General features: G+C 40.2%; 1 long non-coding RNA gene across 1 annotated transcript in view; it reads left to right on the plus strand.

Annotated features, from left to right (window-relative positions):
• LOC111552024 overlaps positions 1 to 13,072 on the plus strand; it is a 59,568-nt gene extending 46,496 nt beyond the window's left edge. Inside the window, exon 3 of the long non-coding RNA XR_002734532.2 lies at positions 12,914 to 13,072. This is a non-coding gene — a long non-coding RNA (uncharacterized LOC111552024). The remainder of the gene's footprint in view (positions 1 to 12,913) is intronic.
• Positions 13,073 to 16,323: the final 3,251 nt, after the last annotated feature.

Genomic DNA, 16,323 nt, shown 5'->3' on the forward strand with positions numbered 1-16,323 from the left:
ATGTGTGAAATACACTGTTTAGTGACATATACATAGCAGGAGCTTTCTAATTCCCTTTTGCACCTCTGTCCTTTCTGGCCCATTCTTCACACTACTAACAAATTGATTTTCTGTGTCACGTTTCTTTTGTCACTCTTGCTTATAACCTCAGTGGTTTCTCTGACTTTCCGCAGTGATACTCAGACCCCTGTTCTAGAGACAAATACGTCTCATCAAGAGTAATTTGTGTTGTTTAAGTGCCTTTAATTTTTGATTTAGCATTCATGTAATTTGAAGTCTCACACAGGTTGCTTTCTAAAAGTATGGATGTCAGTGGTTTTGAAATTTACATCATGTCCCCTCATTGAACAATATCTTTTAAATTGTTATATTTCATGCTACTCCACAAAAATGCATTTAGCCTTGTATAGCAGAAAACTATATATTTATAGTGAAAATATTAAAAACAGTGGAAATAATAGAAAACAATTACACTGTACAAGTATATGAAATACTTTATCTGCATACATTTCTGGAACAGGCCACTGGGCAATTCAGCTAGGTCCACCTTGACTCTGAGACATATCCCCGCTAAGCTGTAAAGGATTGATTTTTAGATCAGCCTTTGTGCTGAAAGCAGGAAAAAGGAGAGAGAGCGTGAAAATTTGGATGCCTATATGGAGTCAGAGGTAGTAACAAAAATAACTTTAAATGTCTTACTAGCATGATTTTATTGTGTTGGCCTCCTGCAATCCATGCGGGTCATTTACTTTTTATGTTGTCAGGTGCATTTTCACTCTGCTTTTTCTAGTTCCCATTAATGATCAGGGCTGAAGAGTGTGGCAGGTCCTCAAATAACATCTTTTTGTTCAATGTTATTTCTTTATAACGTTGATAAGAAAAAATATGATTCTGGGCCAAGGCCACCATCTGTGTGAAGTTTGCACTTTCTTCCCATGTCTTTATGGGTTTCCTCTGGGTGCTCCAGTTTCCTTCCACATCTGAAAGATATGCATGTCAGGTGAATTGGCATGCCTACATTGTCCCTGCATGAGTGAATTTGAGTGTTTGTAAGAGTGTGCCCTGCTATGGGATGGAGCCCTATTCAGGTCCAGGCCTTCCTGGTGCTCTGACCTACTCGCATAGGCTCTGGCCACCCCAGACCCTGAACTAGAAAAGTTGGGTAAATAATTATCTTACTTATTTTTATTAATCTTTCTTAAATGTATGTATGACTCACATTTACTTCAATGTTTGATGTTGGAATTGTTTTGGTCTTTAAAATTTCATTGATATTTTTGTGACCAGAAATACATCCTGGAAACTTAACTCTTGTTTATATCAATTAGTCTATGGTAAAACTGGTTTGGTTTTATACTTCATTTTGCTTATAGTCACGCTTTCCAAAAACTTATCCAAGATGTTAAGTGAGGATTTACTGTATTGTTATTAGCTGTTTGGGGTATAAAGAGTACAAAAGCTGCCGGGCGCGGTGGCTCAAGCCTGTAATCCCAGCACTTTGGGAGGCCGAGACGGGCGGATCACGAGGTCAGGAGATCGAGACCATCCTGGTTAACACGGTGAAACCCCGTCTCTACTAAAAATACAAAAAACTAGCCGGGCGAGGTGGCGGCGCCTGTAGTGCCAGCTACTCGGGAGGCTGAGGCAGGAGAATGGCGGGAACCCGGGAGGCGGAGCTTGCAGTGAGCTGAGATCCGGCCATTGCACTCCAGCCTGGGCCACAAGCAAGACTCCGTCTCAAAAAAAAAGAGAGAGAGAAAAAAAAAAAAAAAGAGTACAAAAGCAGCTGGGTGCGGTGGCTCATGCCTATAATCCCAGCACTTTGGAAGGCTGAGGTGGGAGGATCACCTGAGGTCAGGAGTTCGAGACCAGGACAATGTGGTGAAACCCCATCTCTACTAAAAATACAAAAGTTAGCCAGATGTGGTGGCGAGCACCTGTAATCCCAGCTACTCGGGAGGCTGAGGCAGGAGAATCACTTGAACCTGGGAGGAGGAGGTTGCAGTGAGCAACAGTTGTGCCACTGTACTCTAGCCTGAGTGACAGAGCAAGAATTCATCTCAAAAAAAAAAAAAAAAAAAAAGAAAGAGTAAAAAAGCTTTTCCTAGAACACTCTATGTATACCTGAGCTCCCTCACAAACAGGCACCAAGACCTTAAAGAGGAAGGGATGGTTGGCAGCTATTTTTAAACATTCTTATTCTACATGTACATTCTTATTTTTACTAGCTATATATTGTTCCAAGGTATGGCTCTTCCATAATTTATTTTAAAACACTCTTATTGATGAGCATTGATTTTTTTTTCATTATTGCCAATAATGCTACAATGAACATTCATATATGTGATGTACCTATGGATGCATATGAGCATTTAAAAAAATTATTCCTGGAGGTAGTGAAGGGAGACTCTGTTCTAGACAGGAACAGTACCAATGGTCCCCAGAGTAGCTTTAAAGAAAAGATGCAAGTAGTGAAGAAAGAAATTGGAGATGATAATTTCCTTTTTCTTGTAATTATTACATACTTCTGCAAGAAATTCATATTTTTAAAGTAGAAAATTTCCTCTATGCTGAATTTTTAAATTAAAAATTAGCAATGTAGGAAGCTAACCATACTCCTGGGGAGAAAGAAGATGTGAAGCTGGCCGTTGCTGACTTTGATATGGTTTGGCTATGTCCCCACCCAAATCTCATCTTGAATTGTAGTTCCCATAATCCCCATGTGTTGTGGGAGGGACCAGGTGGAGATAATTGAATCATGGGGCTAGTTTCCCTGAATCCTATATAGTGAGTACGTTCTCACAAATCTGATGGTTTTAAAAGGGACTTCCCCCTTCACTCAGCTCTCATTCTTCTTCTCCCTGTCATCGTATGAAGAAGGATGTATTTGCTTCCTCTTCTGCCATGATTTTATGTTTCCTGAAGTCTCCCCAGCCAAGTTGAACTGTGAGTCAATGAAACCTCTTTCCTTTATACATTAGCCTGTCTCATGTTTGTCTTTATTAGCAGCATGAGAACAGACTAATACAGAAAATTAATATTGCGGAGAGCAGAGTGCTGCTATACAGATACCCAAAAATGTGTAAGTGACTTTGGAACTGGGTAACAGGCAGAGATTGGAACAGTTTGGAGGGCTCAGAAGAAAACAGGAAAATATCGGAAAGTCTGGACCTTCCTAGAGACTTGGAGGGCTCAGAAAATAGGAAGACGTGGAAAAGTTTGGGACTTCCTAGACATTTGTTGAATGGCCTTGACCAAAATGCTGATAGTAATATGGACAACGAAGTCCAGGCTGAGGTGGTCTTAGATGAATATGAAGAGAGTGTTGGGAATTGGAGTAAAGGTCACTCTTGCTATGCAAAGAGACTGGTGGCATTTTGCCCCTGCCCTAGAGATCTATAGAACTTTAAACTTGAGAGAGATGATTTAGGGTATCTGGAGAAAGAAATTTCTAAGCATCAAAGCATTCAAGAGGAAGCAGAATATAAAAGTCTGGAAAATTTGCAGCCTGACTATAATGTGATAGAAAACAAAACCCCATTTTCTGGGGAGATATTCAAGCTGGCTGCAGAAATTTGCATAAGTAATAAGGAGCTGATGTTAATCACCAAGACAATGGGGAAAATGTTTCCAGGGCATGTCAGAGACCTTCACAGCAGCCCCTCCCACCACAGACCCGGAGGCCTAGGAGGGAAAATTGGTTCTGTAGGCTGGACCCAGGGCTCTCCTGCTCTATGCAACCTCAGGCCATGTTGTCCTGTGTGCCAGCTGCTTCAGCTCCAGCAGTGGCTAAAAGGGGCCAAGGTACAGCTCAGGCCATGGCTTCAGAGGGTCTAATCCCAAAGCCCTGGCAGCTTTCATGTGGTGGTGGGCCTGTGGGTGCACAAAAGTCAAGAATTTAGGTCTGAGAACCTCTGCCTAGATTTCAGACAATGTATGGAAATACCTGGATGTCCAAGCAGAAATTTGCTGCAGAAGCAGACCTCTCATGGAGAACCTCTGCTAGGGCAGTGCAGAAGGGAAATGTGGGGTCAAATCCCCCACATAGAGTCCCCACTGGGGTATTGCCTAGTGGAGCTTTGAGAAGAGGGCTACCATCCTCTAGACCCTAGAAGGTAGATCCACTGACAGCTTGCATCATGTGCCTGGTAAAGCCGCAGACACTCAATGCCAGCCTGTGAAAGCAGCCAGGAGCAAGAATGTACCTTACCAAACCACAGGGGTAGAACTGCCCAAGGCTGTGGGAGCACACCTCTTGTATCAGCATGCCTTGGATGTGAGACATGGAGTCAAAGGAGATCATTTTGGAACTTTAAAGTTTAATGACTGCCCTATTTCATTTTTGGCCTTGCATGGGGCTTGTAACCCCTTTGTTTTCTCATTTGATCTAGGAAATAACTAACTTGTTTGATTTTACAGGCTCATAGGCTGAAGAGATTTGCCTTGTCTCAGATAAGACTTTGGACTTGGACTTTTGAGTTAATGCTGGAATGGGTTAAGACTTTGAGGGACTGTTGGAAGGGCATGATTGTGTTTTGAATTGTAAGGACATGAGATTTGGGAGGGACCAGGGGTGGAATGATATGGTTTGGCTGTGTCCCCACCCAAATCTCATCTTCAATCATAGTTCCCATAATCCTCACAGATCATGGAAGGGACCAGGTGGAGATAATTGAATCATGGGGGAGTTCCCCCATCTTGTTCTGATGATAGTGAGTTATTTCTCTGAGATCTGATGGTTTTATAAGGGGCTTCCCCGTTTGCTTGGCTCTCATTCTTCTTCTCCCTGCTATGATGTGAAGAAGGACATGTTTGCTTCCCCTTCTGCCATGATTGTAAGTTTTCTGAGACCTCCCCAGCTATGCTGTGCTATCAGTCAATTAAGCCTCTTTCCTTTTTAAATTACCCAGTCTTGGGTATGTCTTTATTAGCAGAGTGAGAGTGGACTAATACTGACCTCTAGGTGTTTAGGATGGCCTTTCTTTGAACCAACCACATAGCACACAGGGAGAAATTTTAGGTTCCCTCTCTCAGCATGAAAGCCACCTGCTTATAATGAAAATATTATCGGCCTTAATAGGCCCATGCACACACAAACCTTTTCCTATGTTAACCACAAATTTATTTCCCCCAAAAAATGCTAACCTTCAAATTAACTTTATAAAGCAGTGATGAATGGGAACTCAGTGCTCTCCATGCTCTCCATGCAACTCATTCTTTGAAAGACTCCTTCTTTGCTACTGTCTCCTCTCAGGTCTTTCTGCCCCTCCCCTTCATCCTCTCTCTCACTTGCAGACCTGGATAAGACCTGACTTGTTTCTGTAAAATTTTATTTCAGAACTTATAAAGAAAGCTGGCCAAGAAAGTTGACCTGCTTCTTAGGCATTGGGCTGACCTGAGGAAGGGACATAATTTCCCAGAGCCTCAATTTCCCTACCTATGATGTGGTGATGCAGAAATTCCCACCTATGCCATTACTGAAGGAACCAGTTGATATATTGCTTGACTTAATGGTGATGTCTGTCTATTACCTGAAGCTCCTGCTGTGGCTCCTGCGCATGCTAGGTACTGGAAACATGTTTGATGATTTCTTATCAGTTTGTCTGTTAGTCGATGCCAAACTACTTTCCTTTCTGGTATAATATACACTGCTGAAGGAGGAGGAAAGGAATCAGAAGGAGACAGAAGAGATTGAAGATTTCTCCTAACTTTCTGAGGTCTGCTTTGATCTCTTGCCTCTGTCAAGAGTTCTTTTTTTCACTTTTATCTTGTAGGCAAGGCAAACAGATACTATTTATAAGATATTTGAGTTTATCCAGCCCTTATGATATATTCTTTTCACTTCCTTTCCACCACAAAGGCCACAGTGATGGTCAAAGTGGCTTGCACAGAAGGAGACTATTAGTGGGACAGAGCTCCTGTCCACTAGCTCAGTGGTCTCCAACATTTTTGGCACCAGAGACTGGATTTGTGGATGACAATTTTTCCGTGGATGGTGTATGGGGGTGGAGGATAGTTTTGGGATGAAACTGTTCCACTTCAGATAACAAGGCATTAGTTATATTCTCATAAGGAACGCACAACCTAGATCTCTCACATGCATGTGCAATTCACAATAGGGTTCGCACTCCTATGAGAATCTAATGCCACCGCTGATCTGACAGGAGGCAGAGCTCAGGCGGTGATGCTCACTCGCCCACTGCTCACCTTCTACTGTGTGGCCAGGTCCTTGGCCTGTTAGGAACTGGACCACAGAGTAGGACCCCTGCACTAGGGTGCACCCTTGGTGGGTGGTGGGGGGTCCCCACTAGGAGACCGAATAGACTGTTTCCAAATGAGGCTCTTTCCTGCACTGGGGACCCCTGCACTAGCTCATTTAGAAAGAGCCTGTCTTACTAGAACATTGCTCTTTAAGGGGGACTGCTTATTTGCTTTGGTCTGTTCACTGTAAACATCAGATTTTTCTTCCTGAGGGGAAAAGGTTTTCAAGATTTTTTTTCCTGAGAGATGTTTATACGTGTTCTTTGAAAAAAAATTGAGAAATGTGAGTAAAGTATAAGAAAATAATAGAAATCACACACAAGATTACCACATGAAGATTCTTTAGTTAACGAAAATCATTTCACTCTATGAGGGCACTATAACATTTCTCACCAGACTCTTATAAGTTGTTTAGAATTTTTTCCAAAACAATACTAATGTACAATGCAGTGATATGTATCTTTATATGCCTCATTTTTCCTATATGTCCACATCTTTTTAAAATAAATTCTTACATGTGTAATTTCTCAATGAAGGTATGCACTTATGAAATACTTTTAACACATATTTTGACACTCTTTTCATAAAGGCAAATATCAGATTCCAAAAGATCTTACAAGTCACTTAAAGGCATTTTAGGTTTAATGTGAGAACAGCAGTGAACCAGTGAATTATTTAAAGCAGAAATGTGATGTGGTCAGACATTAATTTTAGATAGGTGCATTGGTCAAGATTCAGTAGTGGACAATGGAACTCTCTGGCCAGTTTTAGCAGAATGGGATTTGTTACCAGGTATTAAGCAGCTTACAGACTTGCTGGGAGGGCTGGAGAAGCTGGCTTTAGGCTGATTTTCAAGAAACAATAATCACGCAAGTCACACTGCTATGCTGACTGGCCAAAAAACTGCTGTGTCTGTGGCCACCACCTCCTACACAAGAGCTACACTGGTCACACAGGAAAGCTGCTGAATCAGGATCAGCTGCAGCTACCATGGCCTAGGCTTGGCAACTAGAAACTTAGGGACCAGCTGGACATCAGAGTAATGTTTCCCAATTCTGACTGCATGTCAGAATCACCTGGAGTGCTTTACAAAAGTACTGGTACTTGGTTAGCACCGCCAGAGACTGCATTTAATTGATCTGGAGCAGGGCCCGGCCATGGTATTGAAACAAAACAAAAAAGCCATGGGTGATGCTTGTGCACAGTCAAGGTTGAAAGCCAGGGCAGAAGGACATCCATGAAAGCTGCCACTGACTAACCAACCTACTTCCCTGCCAGTGCTTTCAGATGGCTTGTGTGGCTGCCACTTCCCCATACTCACCTCTGTCCTCTAACCTGGAGGGTGATTCTGCTTGGAAGTTCTGTGTGTGAAAAACACAAGATGGAAGGTAGATTGGGAAATGTAGTCCTTAAACATATCAGCTTTTGTTCATGCTGTTCATATGAAGATTATGAGGGGTGTTGCCTCAAAGGATAAAACATTTGATATGAGAAAACCAGTTGCGAATAGAGTAGAGAAGTCATTACTGGAAGTTCAGATAATTAATGAACAGGGCTGATATAGGTGATTGATAATTAAGTAAAGGGCAGAAAACCCTACTTGGAGGACAATTTAAATTTTGCCCAGAATTTAATTTGGTCACTTTAGATGTACAGTTGATGAAAAGGGAAAAGGAGGATAGCTAGAATTTGAGCTTGGGTGTTTTGCTGAATTATTGGACCATTCATCCTGGGAAAAATGGGTTGGGGTTTGGTGGAGAACAATAAATTTAAATTTAAACATGTTCAGTATTTAGTTTGATAGCCAAATCTGGATATTAAAAGAGAGAACTGAACTGGAGAATTAGAAATAATTGACTTTTAGATTTTAACAAATGCCTGAGCATGGATGAGATCATCCTGGGATAGGATCTGGGGCAGAATAATGAGGAAATTCAATATTTAATGCAAGGACAGAAGACGAGGAACTCATACAGGAGACAGAGGAAAACCGATAGAATGTGATCTCGAAAATCAGGGAAGAATAAACATTTCTTCAAAGAAGACATACAGATGGCTGGTAAGCATATGACAGATCTTCTACATCATTAGTCATTAGGGTACTGTGAATCCAAACCACAATGAGATACCATGTCATATCCACTAGAATGGCTATAATTTAAAAGATGGATAGTAACACGTGTTGACAAGCATGTAGTGAAATTGGAACCCGCTTGCATTGCTGGTGTAGCCACTTCAGAAAAGAGTTTGGCAGTTCCTCAAAAAGTTAAACATGGATTAACCATATGATTCAACAATTCCAAGCCTAGGTATATATCCAAAGAGAATTGAAAACATATTTACATAAAAACTTGTATGCGAATGTTCATAGCAGAATTGTTCATAATAGTCAAAAAGTGGAAACAACTCAAATGCCCATCAATTGATGAACTGATAAACAATATGTGATATATCCATGCAATAGAATATCATTCAACCATAAAAAGAAATAAAGTTTTGATATATACTACAATATGGGCAAATCTTCAAAACATGCTAAGCTAAAGAGGCCAAATATAAAAGGCCACACATTATATGATTCCATTTACATGAAGTGTCCAAAACAGGCAAATCTATAGAGACAGAGAGAGGGTTAATGTTTGTCAGGGGAGTGGACAAGAGGTAGTGACTGGTAATGGGTAGAGTGTTACTTTCTAGGGTAATAAAGTATTCTGGAATTAGTGGTCATGGATACACAACTTTGTGAGTATACTAAAATTCACTGAATTGTATTCTTTAAAAGGGTGAACTTTATGGCATGTGAATAACATCTCAATAAAACTGTTATTTAAAAAATCTCAAGGGAATAAAGCATTCAAGAAAAAAATATCTAGAAGTTAAAATGTCAGTTGTTGCCAAAATGCCAAACTTCAATTGCAACAAATAACATTGACAAGAGAAGTTTCAGTTATGGGGTGAGAATGCAAACATACCAAGGAGTAAGTGGGAAATAAGAAAGTGTCAACTGTGAGTATAAATAATACTTTCAAGGAATTTCCATGGAAAAAGCAGAAGAGAAATAGGGCAGTAACTGGAGAGGATCGGAGGAAAAAAGATGCTTGGACGTGCTGTTTTGTTTTCATGTGGACAGGAGAGAGACTCATGGATGATTCAATGCTGATAGAGAAGATCCAGTAGATAAGGAATACAGGAGTGGGAGGAAGACACAGATTGCAGTCCCTGAGAAATTAGGTAACTGGGCTTGGAGTTTGAGAAGAATGACAGCCAAAATAACTACTTCAAAAAAAAAGGAGAGAGATAACTATGAAATAAAGCTTCTGGGTAGCTCTGAGGTTCTCCTCGAGGATACAGGCCTTGGATTTATGGTAGCATCCATCCATTCATTCTACTTACTAAACACCTACACTGTCCTAAGGGCAGTATACCCAGTGGTATGCCCTTTAAAATTTTATATATATTTATTATTTGGTGGCAGCCTAGGGCGAGGGTTTTACAGACAGAATGCATTGGAAGTACAGTGGGACAGTGAGGTGAGATTTGAGAACATTGGTAGGAGGGTGACTAAAGTGAATGTCCAAATTGTCTAAGACTGGGGTGCAGGGTGGTTGGGGGGAAGAGAGTTTAAAAATTGGCTAATAAAGAAGAAAGTGGAAGAGTGAAGTAACTAGAGGTCTTGATGAGGTCAGGTAATAATAAAAAGGAGTACGATATATTGCATGTTTTGTCAGTGTTGTCGTGCTAAATGTTATAGTTTATATTATCCTCCCAATGATAACTATTATTTTCACAGGAAAGACAGATGCTTAGCAAGATTAAGAAACTTGCTTATGTTCACACATTCTGAACATGGCAGAATTGCTCTTAGCCTAGGGCATCTGATGCCAGAGCACTTGCTGTAACCATTGAGCTACTTTGCAGCTAGAGGCATTGTATAAGTAGTCAAGTGAGACAACTGGAAGGATAGGACTTATGGTTATTGGATAGCAATATTTTTGTTTAGGAAACCAGACATGAACATTTCAGGGGATGAAAAAATACCAGGCCTACTCCATGGAATGTGGAGAGCAGAATTAGAATGGTGGGAAAGTCATTGAAATTATGAAAATAAAGTAATGTTTGAAGGCACTGAAAAGTAGTGTTTAAAGCCAAATTTTGGATGTATTGTCCATCTATATGCTCAACTTTCTGGGAATGATGGCAGAACTTGGAATGGAGAGGAAGACTGTGAATTAAACTGCTTGGAATTGTCTTTCATTTTCTCTCTCTCTGAAAAAAATGAAAGAAATATCTGCCCAGAATTTAATTAGATGCATCAAGATTTACCCTGTGGAGAATCAGAAAATCTGGTATAGTTGTAAAAAATTTTACATTCTGCTTTCATTTCTCGATGAAACCTCAGGAAAAACTAGTCTCAATCATGTTTGGTATTTGATGAAGTTAATGATTTTCTCAGTGGAAAACAAGATTTGATGCCAATACATACCGATGGCAGTAGCAATGATTCACAGAGACATATGGAGTCTTTTTTATTCCCAAAGCTATCAAAAATATCAGGCACACTCTAGTCCCGAGTCTTTTCACTTGTTCCCTTTGCCTGGAACATTCTTCTCTCAGACATCTGTATAGATCACTCACGACTTCCTTCATATCTCTGCTCAAATGTTATCTTAGATCTCCCGGTCTCCTTTACAAAATGTTACCAAGCCTTCCCCTAGGCAGCTGCTATCCCTGCACCTTACTTTGCTTTTCTCCATTACATTTCTTACCATGTGACATAATTTGTGCTTGTTTATTGTCTATCTCTTGCACAGGGCCCTATGCTCTACAGAGGCTGGGACATGGTCAGTTTTGTTCACATCTGTTATCCGCAGCACCTAGAACAGTGTCAGGCACTGAAAATATAGATTTGCTGAATCAATGTTCCATCTGTGTAGAGTACAGAATTTTGTGTAAGGATCTCCAGAAGAGGAGGGCGTATGTTTCCTGGGTTATTTTCCTTCACTGTTCATTCCTAACTACTGCTTAAGGCTCCTCACGAATACTTCTGGCTTTGCTATCACCACACTGCAAGCTGCTGTCCTCTCCCTACGCTGCTTTGCCTCAAGCATAAATAAAGCCCATTTATTTCCTTCTCTAAGGCTATACTAACATGTTTTGCTAAACATGTGAGGCTCTCATAGTAGTAAATTCTTATAATTCTATATTGCCTCAGCATTAATTTTGAATCCAACTTTATCATACCAGAAGCAAGGCTCAGTGGTCCTTGACAGTTTGTAGTTCTACACCACACCCAGCTGGCTCAAGCCAGTGGCCTGAGATAAGAACCTAGAAGCATCTCTCCCACCTAGCAGGTTGGGATCCCCGCTTTTCTGCTTCCTTTAAACAAGTCATTCAGGCATTTGCTGCAAAGTTAAAGTGACCTACATTCGATTCCTTTCTACATACTGCCAGTGGCCACACACGCTCGCTCGCTCGCTCGCTCTCTGCCTGACTCTTCATTCCTGCCTCGCGGGAGATGGAGGACTGACCTCTCCACTCATTACACCCTCTCTTCCTGGGATCTGTGAGTAAAAATCTTTGAACTTGTTTCCTACTGTGATGGTGTATTGAATTTGCGCCTTCCATCTGAAGAACCACAGGCTGCCCCAGGCCATTTTCCTCAGGATGCCAGGGAGAACACAAAAGCGAGCTCCCAGTGCCAGAGCAATGGTCAGGCGGGCATAGATGGGATACGGGTCAGACAAGAGCCACAAGGGCATCTGCCAGGATAAACAAGTTTCCTGTGTGAGGGCCTCCGTGATCTTGGGTCGAAGAACTAGGCATGAGGCCGTCTGCCAGCTAATAAAAGGATCTTGCAAAAGCCACGCTGGAAACATCGACTTTCAGCTCCCCCGCTTTTTTTTCCTGTTAGAGCAGGATTGCTAGCAGTTCTGGTACCAGAACCCCAATTTAGCTGGGGGCTTGCAAAAGACTCATAAGAGTATTACAAAGCAGAAAAAGAAAACTCGGAACTTGGTTAATTTGTCATTATCTGTCACAAGAGGTTCCTTGCTGGTTTCTTCTCTTGACTTCAGCCATCCCACGGGTTGATGCAATCTGTGTTCTGTTCTTCCTCAAATCAGAACCTCTCTTACCCCATGAATGCTGAACCCAAGAAGACAAAAGAACTCCTTTCTTTGGTCAGAGAGATGACAAATTAAAATTCCCTAGCATTAGAAAAAAAAACAAGTCAACAAACTCTCATTACCCAAAGATATCCCCAAATTTTTTCATTATCTTACTTGCAATTACACTACAAATTAGCTCCAAGAACTTTAGTCTTCCATAAACTAAACAAAGTGATTTTTAAGCTTTTATTCCACCCCAATACAGTTTCCTCTCCATCATACATCTCTCAGAGTTTTTAAACAGTTATCCCTCAGTATCCTTGAGGGATTGCTTCCAGGAACCTCTAAATGCCAAAATTCATGGATGCCCAAGTCCCTCATATAAAGTGGTGTAATATTTGCATATAACTTACACACACCCTCCTGTTTACAGCTGATACTTGAACAACATGGGTTTGAACTGCATGGGTCCACTTATACTTTCTTCTGCCTCTGCCACCCCTGAGACAGCAACACCAAACCCTCTTCTCTCTGTTCCTCTTCAGCCTACTCCACCTGAAGATGAGAAGGATGAAGATGATCCACTTCCACTTAATAAATAATAAATATAGGATCTGGGTGTGGTGGCACATGCCTGTAGTCCCAGCTACTCAGGAAACAGAGACAGAAGGATTGCTTGAGCCCAGAAATTCGAGTCTAGACTTGGTAACATGGTGAGAACTATCTCTATTTAAAAAAATGTTTATCTCTCTCTCTATATAAAGTGTTAAATATCTCTATTTAAAAAAGAACTATCTCTGTTTATAAAATATGTGTTTTATTCTTTATAATTGTGTTAACATTTTCTCTAGCTTTATTGTAGGAATACAGTATATAATATATATGACATGCAAAATATGTGTTAATTCACTATATTATCAGTAAGACTTCCTGTCAACAATTGGATAATAGTTAAGTTTTTGGGAACTGAAAAGTGAAACAGATTTTTGACCGTGTGTGGGGGAGATTGGCATCCCTAACCCTCACGTTGTTCAAGTGTCAAACAATACTTCAAATCATTTCTAGAGTACTTATATCTAATACAATGTAAATGTATGTAAATCATTGTTATACTGTATTGTTTCTTACTTGTATTATTTTATCTTTATATACTTCTTCCTAGTATTTTTGATCTGCAGTTGTTTGGAGCTGCAGATGTGGAACCCGCAGATAGGGACGGCCGACTGTTTCAAAAACACCTCGGTGTATGTGCCCTCTCTTTGTCTCCAATACAAGAATCACCCTGCCTGAGTATAGAATTTCGGATAGGAAGGAGTAAAACCAGAGGCTCAGAAAATAATGTAGCAATTTTGAGAGCCAGGTAATAGATGGCATTGGCTTGGACGAGGTGATTGATGGCTGTGGGTATGGAGACAAATGGTTAAATTTGAGAGGTATTTAGGGGGTTTGATACATAGGAGTTGGAAAGTGAGTAGATGTGGGGTCAAGGATGAGCGACACAATAGGTCTTGATTCCTGGTTTGGCAAATTTTTGGTAAGGTCTCAATATTTCCAATTCAAGTGTTCTCATTTTTAAAAAACTCTACTAATTCAAGGTAAACCTTTATGTTTGTTGGTTTTGTGTTTCTATTCCTATACACCTTCCAACACAGCAAAGATTGTGGCTTTTGTATCCAACTTCAAAGATAAAAGCAAAACCAAAGGATACAGAAGCATCTTTAAAACCTTTATAACCTCTGAAATTTTTTGCTGCTTAATCATGCATAAAGAATGATGGATTTATTTAATCAGAAAGCAGAAACATTTTATTTATTTTGTCAAAGGAAACTCTTCTAGACATTGTAATATGGTTTTGATGATGATTTTATGTTACTTGATCATATATACTAAGTAACATAGACCATTTGATGTGAGGCAATATTCTTTTTTTTTCTAAATTATACTTCAAGTTCTGGAATACATGTGCAGAACATGCAGGTTTGTTACACAGGTAGACATAAGCCATGGTGGTTTGCTGCACCCATCAATCCATCATATACATTAGGTATTTCTCCTAACGCTATCCCTCCCCTAGCCCCCCACCTCCTGACAGGCGCCAGTGTGTGATGTTCCCCTCTCTGAGTCCACATGTTCTTATTGTTTAATTCCCACTTATGAGTGAGAACATGTGGTGTTTGGTTTTCTGTTCCTGTGTTAGTTTGCTGAGAATGATGATTTCCAGCTTCATCCATGTCCCTGCAAAGGACATGAACTCATTCTTTTTTATGGCTGCATAGTATTCCATGGCGTATATGTGCCACATTTTCTTTATCCAGTGTATCATTGATGGGCATTTGGGTTGGTTCCAAGTCTTTGCTATTGTGAATAGTGTTGCAATAAATGTACGTGTACATGTGTCTTTATACAATGATTTATAATCCTTTGGGTATATACGCAGTAATGGGATTGCTGGGTCAAATGATATTTCTGGTTCTAGATCCTTGAGGAATCACCACACTGTCTTCCACAATGGTTGAACTAATTTACACTCCCACCAACAGTGTAAAAGCATTCCTATTTCTCCACATCCTCTCCAGCATCTGTTGTTTCCTGACTTTTTAATGATTGCCATTCTAACTGGCATGAGATGGTATCTTATTGTGGTTTTGATTAGCATTTCTCTAATGACGAGTGAGGATGAGCTTTTTAAAATATGTTTGGCCACATAAATGCCTTCTTTTGAGAAGTGTCTTTTCATATCCTTTGCCCACTTTTTGATGGGCTTTTGTTTTTTGTTGCTTTTTTTTTTTTTTTTTTTGTAAATTTGCTTGAGTTCCTTGTAGATTCTGGATATCGGCCCTTTGTCAGATGAATAGATTGCCAAAATGTTCTCCCATTCTGTAGGTTGCCTGTTCACTCTGATGGTAGTTTCTTTTGCTGTGCAGAAGCTCTTTAGTTTAATTAGATCCTATTTATCAATTTTGGCTTTTGTTGCAATTTGCTTTTGGTGTTTTAGTCATGAAGTCTTTGCCCATACCTATGTTCTGAATGGTATTGCCTAGGTTTTCTTCTAGGATTTTTGTGGTTTTAGGTCTCATGTTTAAGTCTTTAATCCACCTTGAGTTAATTTTTGTGTTAGGTGTAAGGAAGGGGTCCAGTTTCAGTTTTCTGCATATGGCTAGCCAGTTTTGCCAACACCATTTATTAAATAGGGAATCCTTTCCCCATTGCTTGTTTTTGTCAGGTCTGTCAAAGATCAGATGGTTGCAGATGTGTGTTGGTATTTCTGAGGCTTCTGTTCTGTTCCATGGGTCTATATATCTGTTTTGGTACCAGTACCATGCTGTTTTGGTTACTATAAACTTTTAGTGTAGTTTGAAGTCAGGTAGCATGATACCTCCAACTTTGTTCTTTTTGCTTAGGATTGTCTTGGCTATACGGGCTCTTTTTTAGTTCCATATGAAATTTAAAGTAGTTTTTTTCTAATTCTGTGAAGAAAGTCAATGGTAGCTTGATGGGAATAGCATTGATTCTATAAATTACTTGAGGCAGTATGGCCATTTTCATGATATTGATTCTTCCTATCCATGAGCATGGAATATTTTTCCATTTGCTGTGTCCTCTCTTATTTCCTTGAGCAGTGGTTTGTACTTCTCCCTGGAGAGGTCCTTCACATCCTTTGTTGTGTTCCTAGGTATTTGATTATCTTTGTAGCAATTGTGAATGGGAGTTCACTCATGATTTGGCTCTCCGTTTGTCTATTATTGGTGTATAGGAATGCTTGTGATTTTTGCACATTGATTTTGTATCCTGAGACTTTGCTGAAGTTGCTTATCAGCTTAAGGAGTTTTTAGACTGAGATGATGGGATTTTCTGAATATACAATCATGTCATCTGCAAACAGAGTCAATTTGACTTCCTCTCTTCCTATTTGAATACGCTTTATTTCTTTATCTTGCCTGATAGCCCTGGTCAG

The sequence above is a fragment of the Piliocolobus tephrosceles genome, chromosome X (assembly GCF_002776525.5).
Source record: "Piliocolobus tephrosceles isolate RC106 chromosome X, ASM277652v3, whole genome shotgun sequence".
Taxonomy (NCBI): Eukaryota; Metazoa; Chordata; class Mammalia; order Primates; family Cercopithecidae; genus Piliocolobus; species Piliocolobus tephrosceles.